The following is an 18776-nucleotide window of genomic DNA, read 5'->3' on the forward strand; positions in this document are numbered from 1 at the left end:
TCCGGATGAGGCAGAGTCAGTTTTTTTTTTCTCATTTCCCCTTCTTTCTCCATCTCAAGATTCTTAATTCTAATATGTGAAACAAATCATATTTTATGACCAATGTATCTGTTTTCCATCCTGATGGCTGGCTAGAAACCTCAATAAAAGACATAGATTTGTAAGATATGCATTTGTAGATCTTTCATTTCCTCTAGAGATGATATAGTAGGTGAGAATCTCTGTCTAAGAAGTCAGGTAAGAAGGAATTGTGGTGACCCAAGGACGAAAGAGCAGATAAAACCCAGGAGGGTCTTGGAATTTGCAGGAGGGGAAAGACCAGACCCTTATTGTCCTTCCCTCCCCTATGTTGTAACTATAAATGGAACAGTACAACCTGTCTCCCCTCCTGCCCCAGAGAGAGAAGGGATTTTTCCCTACTCTTCCCCCACCGAGTATAAGTGCCTCATCCAATTAGCAAATGACCCATAAGACCCCATCCCACTCCTTGTACCCTGGGTATAAAAGTGGACTAAGGACCCCTGTTTAATGTCGGTTCTCCCTTGAGCTGGCCTGCTGTTCTAACAGCATCTCCCACTTGAATAAGCTTTATTTCCCTCTCATTCTGTCTCATGTCCGGAAATTCTTTTCCAACCCGCGCCCAGACCACGACAGGAATGTTTGGTTTAAGTCAACTTATATTTGATTTCAACCACTGGTCTGGCAAGAATTAAAACCTTAGTCATTTTGAGAGTTTTTTTTTTTCATTGAGCCCCATCCTCGCCTTGCAAAGATGCTGGTGTCTTTATTTGTTCAACAGGAAGCAGCAAAGTGGCAGAGAAGAGAGTAGCATGGAGTAATAGAGCAGAAATAAAATGCTTCCACTTTCTACAGAGCAAAACTTTCAAATCTCAGAAAAAAGAGATTCGTATTGAGGGGAGGCGCGTGGAGATAAAAAACAAAGAACACAGACGCTTTTAATATTTCAATAAATTACCTCACCACAATTTAAGATCTCGATTGTTGGCTAAGGACCAACCATCTTTTTTGTTCTATCTCCTCTTGTAACTTTTTCCCCTTGACCCCTTTCTATAGAGCCTGATTAGTGGAAGAAAGGAAAAACCAAAAGTATGGGGCAAAATTCTGAGGCAAGGAAACTGTCTCCATGATCAGGAGGATGTCACATGGTATCCGATTCCCACCAAAAAGTATTGCTTCTGAACCAGTATGCCAGATCCCTTGTCTTGGGCAATGGTTGGACAACTTGTCAGATTGATGTTCATTATAGATAGGTCAGAATGTTCTGCTATGAGTACACAGTGATGAAGACAAACAGAGTCTCCTGGAGTTAAATCCAGAGGCGAAACAATGGTGACTTTCTGAAGCATAACATAAATACACAATCACCACAAGGTTCTGAATGCTCAGGAGGTTGGGAAAGAATTTGCCTCTGGAGGTGAATGAGATTTAGAAAACACAGTGGACAAGGATTTGGGGGAAGGATGGGGACCACGGCAAAGATGCCGAGACAGTGCTAGGCAGGCAGTTTTCTATTCTGAGCAGCAAAATCTAAAGAACAAAGCTGATATAAATAATTGATAAAAATGCTGTTTTTCTAACTTTTTGATTTACTAAAGACTGCATTGGGATATGCTTTCAGTTAGGATAGCCACTCAGTTGATTAAAAAAAAACAACCCTGAAAAGCTACCGCTTAGACAAAGTAAGAGTTTATTTTTTTTCTATCAAAAGTAGTAGGTAGGCAAGTCAAGATTCATATGAAGAATCTGCTACATTATTACTGTTGCAGGCTCCTCTGTTTTTGCGTTTTGCCATCCTCAGTTTTATGGCCTTGTTCTTGGCTCATACAGGATGGCTCCTGCAACCTCACCTATCAAAGCAAGAAGGAGAAACAGGAAGCTAAGGCACATATTCATGAAACCCAGGCAGTAGCGGCAGCTCCCATTTCATTGACTCAAATTGGCTGCAGTGGATGCTGGGAAATGTAGTTTTCACCGGGTCATGCTTTCTCTTCAAATGCAACTGGGGTTCTCTTAGTAGGAAAGGAGATCGGATATTGAGTAGACAACTTGGGGTACATGCCAGAGTCACCAGGCCCGGAATAAAGTCTCATGGACAGTTTCAGGAACTTGGAGATGGAGCTTCATTTCTGCTTTTGACTCTGCATATTAGCAAATTTCCCAGCTATAAAATGAAGGGTATTTTTTTTCTGGTTCCTGAAAGAATGGGTTTCCTTGAGGAATCATTTAAATGTGACAGTTATTTTAATAATATTTTCTTCAAATAAAAGATAAAGTGAAGTCGCTCAGTCGTGTCTGACTCTTTGCGATCCCATGGACTGTAGTCTACCAGGCTTCTCTGTCCATGGGATTTTCCAGGCAAGAGTACTGGAGTGGGTTGCCATTTCCTTCTCCAGGGGATCTTCCTGACCCAGGGATTGAACCCAGGTCTCCTGCATTGCAGGCAGATGCTTTAACTTCTGAGCCAAAAGATAACCATGATGATAAATAATGCTATTGAAAAGTATTTAATCATGTGGAAACTGTAGCTACATTATAAGTATAAAATATTCACATCATGGTTTTACTTTTGTGAAGAAATACATATATAAATGCAAAGAGAAAAGAAAAAACAGCTAAAGCCCAAACTATAAATTTTAGTTCTGTATTAAGTGGTAAAATTATGGAGAATCTGTTCATTAGAACATAAGCCTCCTGAGGACAAGGATTTGGGTCAGTTTTTCCCACTATTTCGTTCAACTCCTGGGACAGGGTCTGGTACAGTGTAAAAACCCAATAAATGCATGTTGAGTGACTTCATATTCTGTTCTCCATATTTATATTTTTAATTTTCTATTGCTTATTATAGTTAAAATGCATTTTCAGGAGCCTGCTAATGTTAGGCATAACCTTTAGGGCCACATCATTCCCAAATACCATCTCCCCACATACTTTCAACTCCCTATTGCTATTTTTAGATAGTTTAGATAAAGGACCTAAGGATAAATGAGTTTTGCATATCTTTCAGTATTCTAACAATTGTTTTCAGTTACTTGTTGACCTCAAACTTCCATTAGTTGCCCTTGACTATAATTGTGTGAATGACCTTGCTACGAATACAGGGACAAGGCCATTTATTTGATTCCAAAGTTAGATAGTTATTATCACATTTTACCCTACTTGTGTTTTGCATGTTACAGAATAATATTGTGTTTAGTGTAACACTTCACACGAATGAACATTCATGTATTTTAAACGTCTGGATCTTTTTCATGACTGAATATCTGGTTGAATGGAATCAGATTTCATTATAAAAGGTAGGGGTGATTTAGAGAATGTGCTAGGGAGGCAGTGTTCTGGTGATGCCCTGTAAGTTCTCACACCAGAAGTCAGTGCTGAGTCTCTTGTTTTATAATCTACCCAACTCTGAGGTTAAAACTCTGCTAGATAAAAACCAACCAAACAAACAAAAAACAACAACAAAACAGAAACCTCTCTTGGAGTCTTTGGAGGCTTTGGAAGTCCCTCTGTGGTCAATCCATGTTGCTGAACCTGAGTGATACTTCATGTTAAGAACATTGGTTGATGACCACGGTTAGTAGCTTTCCAAGTGGAGCTAGCGTAAAGAACCCACCTGCCAATGCGGAAGACATAAGAGACGTGGGTTCAATTCCTGGGTGGGGAAGATCCCCTGGAGAAGGGCATGACAGCCCACTCCAGTATGCTTTCCTGGAGAATCCCATGGACATAGGAGCCTGGCGGGCTACAACAGAGTCAGACGTGACTGAAGCAACTTAGCACGTTCACACAGAGTGGCTTTTCTTTATTCTGTGTTTAGTTTTTAAAGATCATACACAATAGATGTGATTCTATTTTCTCTGTTAATATCTCAAACAACATAGCTACAGAAAGAGTAAATATAGACGTCAACCCCTTGGCTTCCGCCTTCCACTCATTTCTCTCTCTAAAGGTCAACGCTGTGAACAGTTGTGCCTGGCTGCTTCCAGGAGTTTATCTGTGAGATGCTTACACATACATATCACGTGTACACACTGACACATGTATACAGTTGTTGCTTTGTTCATCATAAATATCATTCTAGAATCTATATTGCTTTTTGCTGCCTTGCTTTTTTTTTTCCCATTTAATAACATAACTTGCAAGATTTTCTTTTTCTTACCTCAATATATACAAATCTAGTTGTTTATAAAAGTTTCATAGTATGGTATAATATGGAACTTATGTACTTGAAAAACTGCAACCCACCCTCTGATGTTCATTCATATTCTCAGGTTTTCTTCATGAGAAACGTTCTCTATATTTGTCCCTCTTCTCCATACGCCTTTTGGTCTGAGTCTAAAGTACTTATGTGTAACAGAATCGTAGAAGAATTGCAATAACTTTTATTTTAAGGTTTAAATATTTCATGCATTTTAGACTTTGAGTTTTACTGGTTGAATGCCATAACAAAAGGGGGTTTCCTACTTCATACTTCCACTGAGACTAGAAGGCATTATCTCCCCCCGGCTGCTTATGTACCCCATGCATTTCATCATGGAATGCCCTTCATTCTGTATTTGAAAGGGATTGATTTTAATATGGCGAAGAGTTTTTCTGAAAGACAGAAAGGTTGTCAGTGGTCTGCTTTCAGGTTTAGTCCCATTCTAAATAAATCCTCTTTTTCTGTTAGTATATCTTACACGTGAACAGACCAGACCACGGCCAAACCTGGAAGAATACAGAATATAATAGTAAGTATTATACTATGGGCTTATTTAAATGAAAATGCTAATAACAAATGTTGTTGCAATGCAAATACTAATGCACTGGGATGTTAACAACAACAACAAAAATAACAATTCTGTTGAAATGAAAATTCCAGGACAAATGCTAAACCAGTTGGGATGCTGGAACAATAGACATACGTTTGTACTAGGTAGACTAGAGTGTTATCAAACTCTTCATGTCTCTCTAAAACCAGACTTTAAGAATCAGAGAAGGTGCTGATGACATTAAAATAACATGGTATCTTTTAAGTCGATTAATACTTTATAGTCATGATTTTGTTTTAGGATTGTTTTCAGTTTTGAAATGCAGTTTCTCTTGGATGATGAGACCATAAGTCAAAGATCTGCTTCAAGAAAAGAATAATTTTTTTTGTAATAACCTCTGGATCATGAAGGATAAAAACATAATTACATTTCCTTTAAAAATGGTCTCCCGGGGGCACAAATAAACAGCAGCCATAGTAATGTCATATATATAACTATCCACAAAAGAGCCAGAAAGATAAAACCTATTATTACAATTTGCAATCTGTTAAACCATTAGCTATAAAATTAAAGGCTGGTTTTTTAAAAACTTAAAATTTATTTTTTATAAAAGAGCCAAGATAAGCATAAAAGAGAGATTTGTTTAATAAGTTGCTTTTTAAGGAAATTACTTCAGTTATATAACAATTCAAATGCATTTACAAACCATATTAAACTCTCTAGTAGTGTAACCCAGGAGCCAGCATCACATATATTTGATTTGATAATTTTAAAAGTACAACTCTCTCTCCTAAAAATCATAGAATTTTTAAAATCAGATAATCATTGAAAAGGTAGAATTCAACAGTCAATACTCATTAAAAATAGAAATAAATGGAGACAACCAAATACAGCAACTCTTTACCAAAAATCAAAAATACATATTATCCAAAAAGGCATGATATTAAAATATTTTTAACTAAAATAAAGAACTAGACAGGAATATTTCCTACTTCTATTACAACCTTGAAGGTTTCAGTATATATCATTAAGTTATAATGTGACTGCATAACCATTGCAAAGAAAAAGATCAAACTTCCTCTTATTCCTGGTGATATTATTTTATATGTAGAAAAGCCAAATGATTCTCCCAAAAAGAAAGATATGAACATGTATGTATATCAGATAAATAATAAAAAATAATATTTGCTCTACTTGAGTGATTGTCAAAGTGGGGATGTAAAAAAAAACTATTAATATAATTTGAAAAGCTATAAAATTTTCAGGAAATCCATATGTGAAGATCACTATAACATTTTGTGATGAAACCTAAAAGCAAAGCATTTGCTCCAAGCCCATTCTCTTCCCATCCCACCTTGTCCCTTCCTCCTTTATTCCCTTCCTGGTAAATAACACCTCCTCTACCCAATTTCTTAGGCCAAAAATCCAAGAGCCATACCTGGTTGCTGCCCTTTTTCTCATCCCCACATCCAAGCCCTCAGCCAGTTTTATCGATTTCATCTCTAACTACTTGCTGAATATAACTACTTCCCATCACTCCAGTGTCAAGATTTTAACTTAGGCCATTTTGGTCTCTCCAGCATCATGGCACCCACCTCCTAGCGGGTATTTTTGCCAATACTCTTTCCCTTTTGCAGTACATTTTCCACCCAGCAGCCAAAGCAATCTAGAGCTCAAATCTGATTCTATTGCTCCCCAATGAAGACCCCACTGTAATGGAATGAAATTCCAGCTTCTTAGTCCGCACAGTCTAGCCTCTGCTTCCTTCCTTAACATCTTCTCTTGCCCCACCCTCCACTCATTTAAGCCACTGCAGCAGCATCCGTGTTTCTGTCCCTTGACCAGGCCAAGTTCATGTCTGTGTCAGGTCTTTCTACAACTAAAGCAGCTACTTTAATACCAACTCTCCAATTTCTTTTTGTTTTCTTCATGAGTACTTACAACCATCTGAAATTATTCATTTATATTGATCTTGGTTAAAATACCTAGCACCAACACAAGAAAGTAAGTACCATAAATGGAGGATGTTCAGGTAGCTGTCTCATTTCCTGCTTTACCCTGGTGTCTAGATGTACTGTGGCATGTAGTAGGCTTTCAGTGTATACCAGCTGTGTGACTGAAAGAAAGAATAAGCTAAAACTGGACATGTTCCCATTTTACAGACTGAAAACTCGAGACTTGGCAAGATATGTCAATTGCACATGATTCAGTAGCTAAGATTTGGCCAAGTTCAGACTCAAGATCAGTCCTGTTCAGTTCTAATTTTTGTGCAGTTTCCCCTATGCCTGCTACCTCCCCACTCTACCACATTGCCATCTATATCTTGATTTTTCAGATTCAACCCCTCTAGAATCAGACATCTTATTGTTTAGTGAACCCAGTTGCACTTAATGATTTTAGGAGCCAGTTGTATTTGGAATCTTCAAATCAAACATGGAGTATGCTGACTCTGCGTAGTTGGAGAGCATGTGAAGTTTGATATGGTTTTCAAATGCATTTGAATTGGTCTATAATTGCATTGATTTCTCGAGAAAAGCAATCTTATTAAAATAAAACGAGGAATATTATGCCCTGTCAAAACTGATCTATCATATTATAACAAGAATAAAGTAATGAATGGTGTCTTGAGGAAAAGAACATTGTGTGATTATTGTGGCAGCTGTCCTTAAAGGCAAAGAATGTCTTGAAAACATATTTTTACACAAAGAACTCTAGACTCTGAAAACAAACCTTCTACAAAAATAGCAATTTGTTATTTATAAACAACAAGGATAAATGCAAATTTCTCATTGATGTTTTCTAAAAAACGTTGTGCTTAGGGCCACTTGGCACTTTCTCTTCTTGCCAGACTCTCAAACTACAGGAAACTAAATAGAACACAATTGCCAATTTCAGCTGATAGCCTAGAGGAAAATAGACTTTGGAGACAAGGGCTGATAAGAGGTAACTGGTTTGGAATCTGGAAAGTATTGCCTATGGTCAGCATAAGCATCGTGAGAATTGGGATGATAGCTGTATAAACACAGCACTGAGAACAAGGAGGAGACAGAGGAGGGGGTTAAGAGATAAAAGATGGGAAAGAAAAGGAAAGAAGAAAAAAAGAGAAGAAAGATAATGAATGGGAAAGGAAAGCAAACAAGGAATCAGTGAGTACATGTCTGAATTTAGAAACTAGTAAAATTTAAATGTTACACATAAGATCCCTTTCAAATTCTTAGCACTGTAGAAGGATCTAACATAACTTCAGTAAAACAAAGTTTGCTGCTGCTGCTACTAAGTCGCTTCAGTCGTGTCCGACTCTGTGCGACCCCATAGACGGCAGCCCACTAGGCTCCCCCGTCCCTGGGATTCTCCAGGCAAGAATACTGGAGTGGGTTGCCATTTCCTTCTCCAATGCATGAAAGTGAAAAGTGAAAGTGAAGTCACTCAGTCATGTCCGACTCCTAGCAACCCCATGGACTGCAGCCTACCAGGCTTCTCCGCCCATGGGATTTTCCAGGCAAGAGTACTGGAGTGGGGTGCCGTTGCCTTCTCCAAAACAAAGTTTAGATGGTCATATAACAAAACTATGATATAAAAAGGGATATTGCAAGTTAAGGAAATTGAGAAACCAAATAATAGCCTTCTACAGAACAGTGCGTTAGAGACAGCAATAAACAGATAATGAGCACAGAAGTGCAGGAAAAGAGATTAAAAGCAAATGGAAAGAAGATAATAGGTTTGCAGACTAGGCAACGGTGATCAGAAGAAAGAGTATTGGGTTGGCCAAAAGGTTCGTTTGGGTTTTTCCATAACATGTTTCCAATATTTTGGAAGAAAGAGGCTATCATAGCACCCAACATTTCTTTCTTTTATGTTTTTTGTTTGTTTGTTTGTTTTTGTTTTTCCTTTCTAGAGTTTGTTACACCACCACAAAAATGCTTTTATGTTTTGGTTTTCTGGTTAAGACACATATGCGCTCTGAGCTTCCCAGTCAGGGATCAAACTTGCTCTCCACGCATTGTAAGTCAAAGTGCTAGCCACTGGACCACCAGGGAAGTCCCTCAACAATTCTTTCTCTAAGAATGCTGTACCAGTACTCTTTACGCTGATCGCCATTGTCTAGAAAATTCTCTGAAATTAGGGACAGAAACTCTGTTCCTGGGAAAATGCATATATAACAACTCATACCAAAATACATTCTTTTAAAATGATTTAACATCAAACCTTTAAAAAAAAAAAAAAGAATTTTTAGACATCCAGATAGGAAAAAAGGAAGTTATCTACAAGTGATGAGAAATTTGGGCAAGTCACAGACCTCTTCAGAATTCAGGGAATATGGAACAAATGAATTCTTCTTGAAAAAAAGTGCCAATGACTTTTGACTATGATATCTGACAAAATATGTTATTAATCAAAGCGAAAATGTCAGGAATAGAAAAACAATTATGAGAGGATGGGTGTGAGGTTGAATTTTTTTCTTACAATAACACTAAGCTTAAATTATTGTGACAATTTTGGTTATTACAGAATTTAATGTGTATTAAATATTTGCAAAATGAATATAATAATATAACCAAAGAGCAGCATGTAAGAAAAGCAAAAGAAGAAGGTATGAAATTGTTAATTTCCTTAGTCTTTCACATGATTGAGTTCATCGATAATATCTAAATTTAAAACAAAAGTATGAAAAACTAAATGAACCTAATTGCTTAATGATTTTCAAAATATTTTTTCATCTTGATGTGATCTTTTATACAATAATATTTCATGTGACAAAGAAATATTTACCTGCATTTCTACAATTCATTCAGCTTTATGTAATTTCTTGCTTCCACTAGTGCAAAGTAACTTTTAGTACCTTTTGAAAGTTAAACTGGTGAAAAAGAAATGAAAATCATACTGATTGCAAAGGAAGAAAAAACTGTCTTTATTCAAAGACAAATACGATTGCGTGCATAAAAATTCCAGAGTAATCTACCAGAAATGACTATATTCATGGATAACAAGACTCAATATTGTTAAGATATCAGATCTTCCCAAACTCATCTGGAGATTGAATGCAATCTCAACAAAAATTCTTTAATATATATATATATATATATTATAAAGAACTTTCAGAATTCACTAAGAAAACAAGTAAAAAAAAAAACCAAGAAAACTCAATTTGAAAAATGGATAAAAGCTTTGAATAGATTCTTCACCAAAAAAGGCATATTCATAATAAATGAAGCATGCCTAATGTAAGTCATCAGGAAAATGCAAATTAAAGCCATCAGGAGATACGAGTATACACCCATTAGATGGCTCAAATTACTTTACAGCTTCACAGTACCAGTGCTGATGGGAATGCAGGGAACTTCAGCACTCGTACATTGCTAGTGAGATTGCAAAATGGTTCAGCCGCTTTGGGAAACAGTTTGCCAGTTTCTCATGGCATTGAACATCTACTGACAAGAGCAATTCCACTTCTAGGTTTTTGCCCAAGAGAAATTAAAATATTTAACCAAAGTCCTGAGTACAAATGTTCAAAGAAGCTGTATTTATAGTAGCCCAAACTCAAATGTCCTTTGACTGGACCTTTGAGTTTGAACAGATAAACAAAATGTGCTACACTGATACAATTCAGCAATAAAAATTAAGATACAAGCTATTATTCATCAGTCTTGAGGTAGAATGTCAGAAGCACTATGCTAAGTGAAAGAAATCAGACACAGAAAACTGCATACTGTGTGATCCCATTTAAAAGACTTCCTGGAAAAGCAAAACTGTAGTGTCAGAAATCAGATTAGCTTTTCCAGGATCTGGGGGAGGGAGAAGGTGATTGACTAGAAAGAGGCATGAGGGAATTTATGGGGTGACTGTGGTATTCTATATTTTGATTGTGGTGCAGCTTACAGGACTGAATTTGCCAGAACTCATAAAATTGTACATTTAAAAAGAGTGAATTTTATTGAATGTAATTATTCCTCAGTAAACCTGACTGTAAAAACTAATTTGACATGTTTGTAGCTCCTGTATATGGAAATTGTTCCCATTTATCTTTTCTATCTGGATGTCCTTATAGAGAGATAAATATTAATAGTAACACTAATGATGATTATATATCAAGCTGACGGGACTTCGGGTGACATTTTGCATTCTTTATACACTTCTGTACTGCTTGATTTTTAATATGAATATATATTATTTTTAGTAAAACAATAGTCATCTGTCTTTTGTTAAAAGTTCAAAATAAAGGCTCAAAAAATAGAAAGGATCAATAAGATCTGAACAAAGGGAATCCAGACCATCACTGAGGTTCCTGAGAAAGAAGATATATTTTCACTGGGGGATGAAGTCACTCTTTTTTCTGGGTTTCGGGTCATGAGATGGGCAGGTATTTTGTAGATGAGTCATCATATAGATTGTTACCTCTTCACAAGATGACCTGCTTCCTCTGTTATCTCTCAACATTCTTTCGTTCTAAACATACTCCCGACTCATAAGTTTCTAAAATTTAGTCTTTTTTGAAGTCAGTGTATTCCTGGAATGCTCATATAATGGAGAGTTTCTTTAGTATTTTTATGTTGTCTACACAATCTTTTCTCAGTCTTTGGGAGAAATAATTATACATTATACATATATATTAAAAATTAACAATAAATAAATATATATACAGTTATATGTACAATTGTACTTGTACTTATGTTAGTCACTCAGTCAAGTGACTTCGGGTCAACTCCATGGACTGTAGCCCACCAGGCTCCTCTGTCCATGGAATTTTCCAGGCAAGAATATTGGAGTGGGTTGCCATTCCCTTCTCCAGGGAAGCTTCTTGACCCACCTAGCGAACCCAGGTCTCCCACATTGCAGGTCAGTTCTTTACCATCTGAGCCATCTGGGAAGTCAATAATTATGTAATAAAGCTATAGTCATGCTACTGATTCCCCTACAGAAAAGCCAGCAACTAACCTAGTAGCACTGAATAAATTCATATATCATATCCACCATCTGATCTCAACCTGTGCATCAGCTCTTCCACACCTGTCCTACAGTTATCTTGGGAATGATATCAATAGGAAGAAAAAGAAAAACCAAAATGTTCAGTAATGTTGCTAGAAACGATGGTACCAGTTAGTAAAACTGAACATCGCAATCACTGGAACCAGTTCACAGGTTTCTCCTTAAAGCTCTCAAGACTTGAGCTAGAAGTAAAGATTCATAGTTCTTGTTCGTGGCCTTCTGATGGCATGCTGCGGATGTGTAAGATGCTCTTGTGTGAATTACATAATCTGAGAGCGAGGCCAAAGTCCACTCCTGCCTTTCAGGTTCCTGCCTCCGAAATAAGACGCAGCCCCCTGGGGCACTTGCTGCTTTGCCTTATGCAAGCCTTTCAGAGTGGTCAAGACCATAATGAAGGCTTAGTTCAGAGTACTGGAGTGTTCTATGGCCACCCACTGAGGTTCAGGGGCCAAATCTTACCCCAGATCCCTTCTAGTCTCATGGATCCCATTCAGCTTATGAGATTATCTTCATTGCCAAATACACTTCAAAAGGCTAGCATTTCATAGTTTACTTTTCAAGTTCTTTAGGCCTACCATCTACGTTACCATATATAAACTCAAAAAAGAACTAACCGGTTATTTTTATCACTTCTCATCACGCGCTTCAAAATTTTTAGGAAAGGATAAAACGTGGAATAATGTAGGCATGAACTTGAACACTTGGCTCTTTGTTTAGAATTTCTCTAGAATATCCTTGGCATCTCTGTAGAGAAAAAAAAGGGTAGGGTGGTGAGTGCCAAATCGTGCTTCACACACACCCACTCCATTTTCCATTACACTTTTCGGGGATATCTTTTTTGGAGGAAAATAATTTGGCCTTATTCATATAAGTTTCCATAAAGATGCTTAACCTTAAAACTTTGTATTTTTTAATTGCAGTATAGTTGATTTACAATATTGCGTTAGTTTCAGCTGTGCAGCAAAGTGATTCATCTGTATATATATTTTTCATCTTCTTTACCATTATGGGCATGTGTGTTCAGTCACTCAGTTCTGTCCAACTCTTTATGACCCCATGGACTGTAACCCACTAGGCTCCTCTGTCTATGGGATTTTCCAGGGAATAATACTGAAGTCCGTTTCCATTTCCTCCTCCAGAGATCTTCCCCACCCAGGGATCAAACCCACATCTCCTGCATTAGCAGGAGGATTCTTTACTACTGAGCCACCAGGGAAGCCTGATAGTTCCCTGTACTATACAGTAAATCCTTGTTATTTATCATCTATTTTATATATCTGTTCATCCCATACTCCTAATTTATCCCTCCTACTCTCCCCTTTTGTAGCCATAAGTTTGTTTCCTATGTCTGTGATCCTGTTTCTGTTTTGTAAATAAATTCACTAGTGTTATTTTTCAGATTCCACACTAATTACATCATATGATATTTGTCTTTCTCTGTCTGACTTACTTCATTTAGTATGATCATCTCTAGGTATATCCATGTTCCTGCAAATGGCATGATTTTATTCTTTTTTATGGCTGAGTACTATTCCATTGTATATGTATCCCACATCTTCTTTATCCATTCATTTGTCAATGTAAATTTAGGTTGCTTCCATATCTTACCTATTGTAAATATTGCTGCTGTGAACATTGGGGTGTGTGTATCTTTTCAAATTAGAGTTTTCCTCTTTATGAATATATGTCTAGGAGTGGGATTGCTGGGTCATATGGTTGGTTTATTTTTGTTTTTTAAGGAAGTTCCATACTGTTTCCCATGGCGGTCTAATTTACATTCCCACCAACAGTATAGAAGGGTTCCCTTTTCTCTACACCCTCTCCAGCCTTTACTATTTGTAGACATTTTGATGATGGCCATTCCGACCAATGTGAGGGGGTTTTGATTTGCATTTCTCTAATAATTCGTGATGTTGAGCATCTTTTCATGTGCCTCTTGGGTATCTGTATGTATTTTTTGGAGAAATGTCTATTTAGGCCTTCTGCCCATGGTTTGGATTGGGTTGCTTTTTTTTTTTTTTTTTGATATTGAGTTATATAAGTTGTTTGTATATTTTTGAAATTAACCCCTTGTTGTTGCATCATTTGCAAATATTTTCTCCAAATTCATAGGCTGTCTTTTCATTTTGGTGATAGTTTCCTTTTCTTTGCAAAAGATTTAAGTTTGATTGGGTACCATTTGTTTATTTTTCCTTTTATTTCTTTTACCTTGGGAGACTGATCTAAGAAAATATTGCTACAGTTGATGTCAGATAAGACTTTTTATTTTAACATAAAAGGACAAAAGGGCGGCTCTCTCAACTTAGCATTCCTATTTAAAAGTTCTGAGTCAATCCATGGCACTTAACATTCCTTTTCTTATAAGTAACTGTTGTCCTTGGTAAACCATCTGACAAGCTGGTAAACACAAGTGTTTTCAAGCAAATGCAATGTGTTACAAGTGGACCCAGCAAGTCCATAGGCAAAGATGGAAAATTATGAACTGAGAAAGCATTTAGGCTGACTGATGATTTGCTCCCTGACTATGCCTAAAGAGTTTTAAACCCCTGCTAGAAACTCTTTTGAAAGAGAAAATGAGGTGGACAGCAAAAAGGTAGGGTATTTTAGGCTGTACTGAGAGATGTATACTATTAATGTGGTGCCGTCTGGTTCTGCCCCACCAGCCACTGCTCAGGCCAAATCTGGGACGTGGGATTCGGTGCAGGGAAGCACACACTCAAAGGGACTTAGAACCTGTAACAAGGAAAGGAAACATCATGATGAGAGGACTGGGACTCATGAGGCATAAAGGATGCTCAGCGCAATCTGGGTCACTTAGCCTGGAACAAACTCAGCATGCCAGGAAGGGACATTGTCACCAGCTTCAAGCATCCAATGAACTGTGGTTTGATGGGAGGTGCATATTGTTCAGTGTGCCCCTTATGGTATAACTTAGACCAAAGGGTTGAAAACTGCAGAGAAACAGATTTCAACTCAAGAACAACCGAGGATAGAGGAAGAACCTTCCAGCCAGTCTCAAGACAGAAAGAACTGCTTGGGAGGTGCGAGCTCCCAAGGTTTTGTACCTCCCAGGGTTTGTAGGTACCCTGGGTCACTTTAGCAAAGACTGGCTAGCCATGCAGTGGGAACAGTAAACGGCATTAGCGGAGCAAGGAGATAGTCCATGGAACAAAGTGAGATTGTGGAGTGAGAGCGTGGGTGTACTCCCGTGCTTAAAGACTCACAGTTCAAATGATAAAAAAGAAAACACAAAAACATTTCTTTCTGCTAGTAGAACGCTGTATGGGCTGGGAAGAAAAGGTGCTGTGTGTACTGAGGAAGTCTTTGAGCAAACCAAATCACAGTATTGGAAGAAACACACTTCCCTCTTTCACACAGTTCTGAGGCTGTTATAAAGATTTGATTGTTTGAAGAGCTGAAAACTACTGCTTAATGAACAGCCACAGTCTGGTTTCAGGAAGGGGAAATCACAACTTAGGGGCCATCCTAGACTGTGAGTTTTGCTATTTAAGAGTTTGACACTGTAAACTCATGCCAGGCGGTGTGCACATTTATGGACTAGAAACATTGTGGTTTGTTCAAAAATATTTTTCTTGCAAGTGATTTGACAAAATGTTATTTTTGATGTTTTAGCAAAATGAGCTACTATAACCTAAGTAAAACAGGTTAGCATTCTTAACACAGGGAACTGTAACCTAACAAGTTTTGGAAAGCCTGAGGAGTGGCAAGATCCTTCTAATTTAGGAAAACATTCTTCGGGTATTTTTATTATTGTTGCTAGCATCATTTTCACCTTCTACAGAGTTACCAATAAGATGTGATTACTGACCTTAATAACAAATAATCCACTATGTATCTGTGATTTTTTTCCCTCAAAAATTTTATCCATAAGGATAAACAACAGTTGGGTAGAAAGAGTTACTTTTTTGTTTTTTGTTTTACTGAATTATCATGGTTAAATCACACACTATATATATATATATATATATATATATATATACACACATACACATACACACAGACTTTGCATTGTTGTAAGTTTTCACTATAATTTTGATAAGCACAAATTTTACGAAACCTACCATTCTAGATTTTTTTGTCCTCCAGCATCCAACGTGTTGTTTGTCCAGATTTCTTAATTCTGAATTCTTATTGTGTTAATCTTACTCTGTAAAATGTTTTGCTGAGTGTCAGTGACTTGCAAAGATAAGTCTTTGTACAGAGTCCCAGAATCTGCAACTGTTAATTTATTTGGAAAAAGAGCATTTGCAGATGTGATTCTCTGGGTGGATCCCAATGCAATTGTATGTATCCTTACGAGAGAGGCAGAGGGAGTTTTGAAAAAGACACAGAAAGGAGAAGGTGATGAAAATGAAGGCAGAGGTTAGAGTGATGCAGTCACCAACCAAGGAATGGTGGCAGTCACCAGGAGCTGGAGGAGGAAGGAGCTGATTCTCCCCTATACCTTCCAGAGGGAGTGTGCCCTACTGACACCTTGACTTTGGACTTCTGGCTCCCCAAACTGGGAGAGAACACGTTTCCTATGCTTTACTGCCTTTCCATGAGATATACTGAAGTTTTCATTACTCACTTGTCACCTGGGCTATCACAATTACTGCCTAACACACATTCTACCTCCTGCTTTCCTTCTTTTCCACCCCTAACCCTGGCAGATTAATTTTTTTTAACAATGTGTTTATTAGTATAGCATTCATTTATACAAAATCCACTAATGGCTATCCATTTTCTTTTGGATTCAGTGTATTCAATTCACTTTACTTCAACTGACATTGAAATGCTCTTTGCAGTCCAAAAGTCATCACCGTGGCTCGAGTTTACAGAGTGTCCCTGTGTTCCAGGCACCATGAAGCCCTCCACAGAGCCTGCCTCCTTGTCTCCTTTGATCTCCACAACCACCCAGTGTGGCAGGAACCATTAACATTTGATGGTTCTAAATAAGGATCCCGAGGGTGAGGCAGGATTAGACCTGATCCTTCTAGCTCTGCAGCCTAAGGAGAGAGTCCAGCAAAGAGACTCCTCCACATACGCTCCCTTCCTGAGTCTGCCCGTCCCCGGCCCCAGAAGCCTCCCTGTTTCCTGACTTCCTGTCCTGATCACGTCCTCAGCTTTCTCATCTCTGCCTATCCAGCTCATCCACATCCTCTGAAGTCTGTGATGGATACTAACTCTCTCAGAAATGGTACTGATGAGCCTGTTTGCAGGGCAGAAATAGTGATGCAGATGCGGGGGGGGGGGCAGACTTGTGAACATGGGGGTGGTGGGGAAGGAGAGGGTGGGATGAACTGAGAGTGGCATTGATGTGTATACAACTATCATGTAAAATAACTGGCGGGAAGCCGCCGTCTAGCCCAGGGAGCTCAGCTCAGGGCTCTGTGATGACCTAGAGGGCAGAATAGGGGACTGAGCTGGGAAGGAAGTCCAAGAAGGAGGGGCTGTATCTATTGTTGCTGCTGTTCAGTCACCCAGTCGTGTCCCACTCTGCGACCCCATGCACAGCAGCGTGCCAAGCCTCCCTGTTCCTTACCATCTCCCAAAGTTTGCCCAAGTTCATCTCCATTGTATCAGATATATCCTTGCATATAGCTGACTCAAGTTGTACAGCAGAAAACTAATACAACATTGTAAAGCAATTATACTCCAATTAAAAATAATAATAATAAATAAAAAACTTTTTTTTTAAGGTCACTTATTTTCCCCTAGTGTATTCCCACCTCCTTCAAGTCCTCATGTGCCCCAAGGCCTCACCTGGCCCTTTCTAACAGTCCAGAGTTTGTGTACCTTGTCTCACTGTTGGCTTCCACGCTCACTGACTCTGGCTCTGCATTGTTATATCTTCTTCAGTACAGGGCACACTGGACATAATAGTGACTCTGTATTTGTTGAACTTCAATGCCTAGCATGTCTGTCCTGCTAGAGGTAAGACTCTTTAAGGATAGGAACAAAACTATAAGCACTTTGGTATGTTTTATGGTCTTAGAGACAGTGCATCATATATAGTTGACTCTCAAATATTGAATGAATGATGAATAAAAGAACAGAGTGAAAAAAGGAATCACATAAGCTCTCTGGGTTTGGTCAACTATGAAATAAGGGAATTGAGATAGACTGTCTCCAAAATTCCTTCAGATCTCAAATGTTATGAGTTGAAGATTCTGTCTATTCTAGTATTTCTCTTTTGCAGCAGGCAACAAAAAAATTAAGTGAAAATACCTCCCAGAATTTTATCTAAGAAGCCATTTTAAACAAACCTATTTTCATACTTTATATTAAATTTGATACCAAGTTAATTTCTTTACTCTCGTTTATACCAGAAATCCTTAAGCATCAAAGTGAACTAGAACATTTCAATTGTCTTAGAAGATTATCCTGAGTGTACAGAAGGATAATGATTAAAATCTTTATTACAAGAAAATATACATCTATGAAAGAACTGTGAAGTTGCTACTGTTTTAGAATCAAGTCATGTATCCTTAAGGGGCAAAGGTTGGACATAATGTAAAATATCCACTCAGGAAGTTCTACGGAATTTCCTTTTCACAAACGCCAAGCAATCGGTGTCAGTTATTCCTCAGAGCAGTGGCAGATTTCCAAAATTTTTGTTTTATTAATGAGGACTCAGATTGTAGACCTGTGTTCATAGGATCAGTATACATAATAGCCAAAATGTGGAAGCAACCCAAATGTCCATGACTAGGTAAGGAAAGTATAGTGTATTCGTACAATAGAATATCATTCAGACTTAAAAAGGAGATTCTGATGTACGCCACAAGGCGGATGAGCCTTGAAGACACTGTGCTGAGTGAAAGAAGTCAGTCGCAAGGGATGAATATTGTATGATTATATGAGATATCTAGACTAGTTGCATTCACAGAGACAGACAATAGAATGGTGATTCTGGGGGTGGGGTAGGGAAGAAGAGTTAATATTTTGTTGGGGGCAGACTCTCAGTTTTGGAAGAGGAAAGAGAGCTGGAGATGGATGGCGGTGATGGTTTGCACAATA

At 38.0% G+C, this 18776-nt stretch overlaps 1 protein-coding gene across 2 annotated transcripts in view; it reads left to right on the top strand.

Moving 5' to 3' along the window:
• Window positions 1-18776, top strand: part of TLR3 (toll like receptor 3) — a 189350-nt gene that overhangs the window by 51267 nt on the left and 119307 nt on the right. For both annotated transcript variants that reach the window (XM_086380120.1, XM_086380122.1), the window contains exon 2: window positions 4688-4748. The gene's annotated coding sequence lies outside the window, so the exon portion shown is untranslated. The remainder of the gene's footprint in view (window positions 1-4687; window positions 4749-18776) is intronic.

Source organism: Bos grunniens, chromosome 27 (assembly GCF_055505025.1).
Source record: "Bos grunniens cultivar Pamir isolate PY7600 chromosome 27, Bosgru_T2T1.0, whole genome shotgun sequence".
Taxonomy (NCBI): domain Eukaryota; kingdom Metazoa; phylum Chordata; class Mammalia; order Artiodactyla; family Bovidae; genus Bos; species Bos grunniens.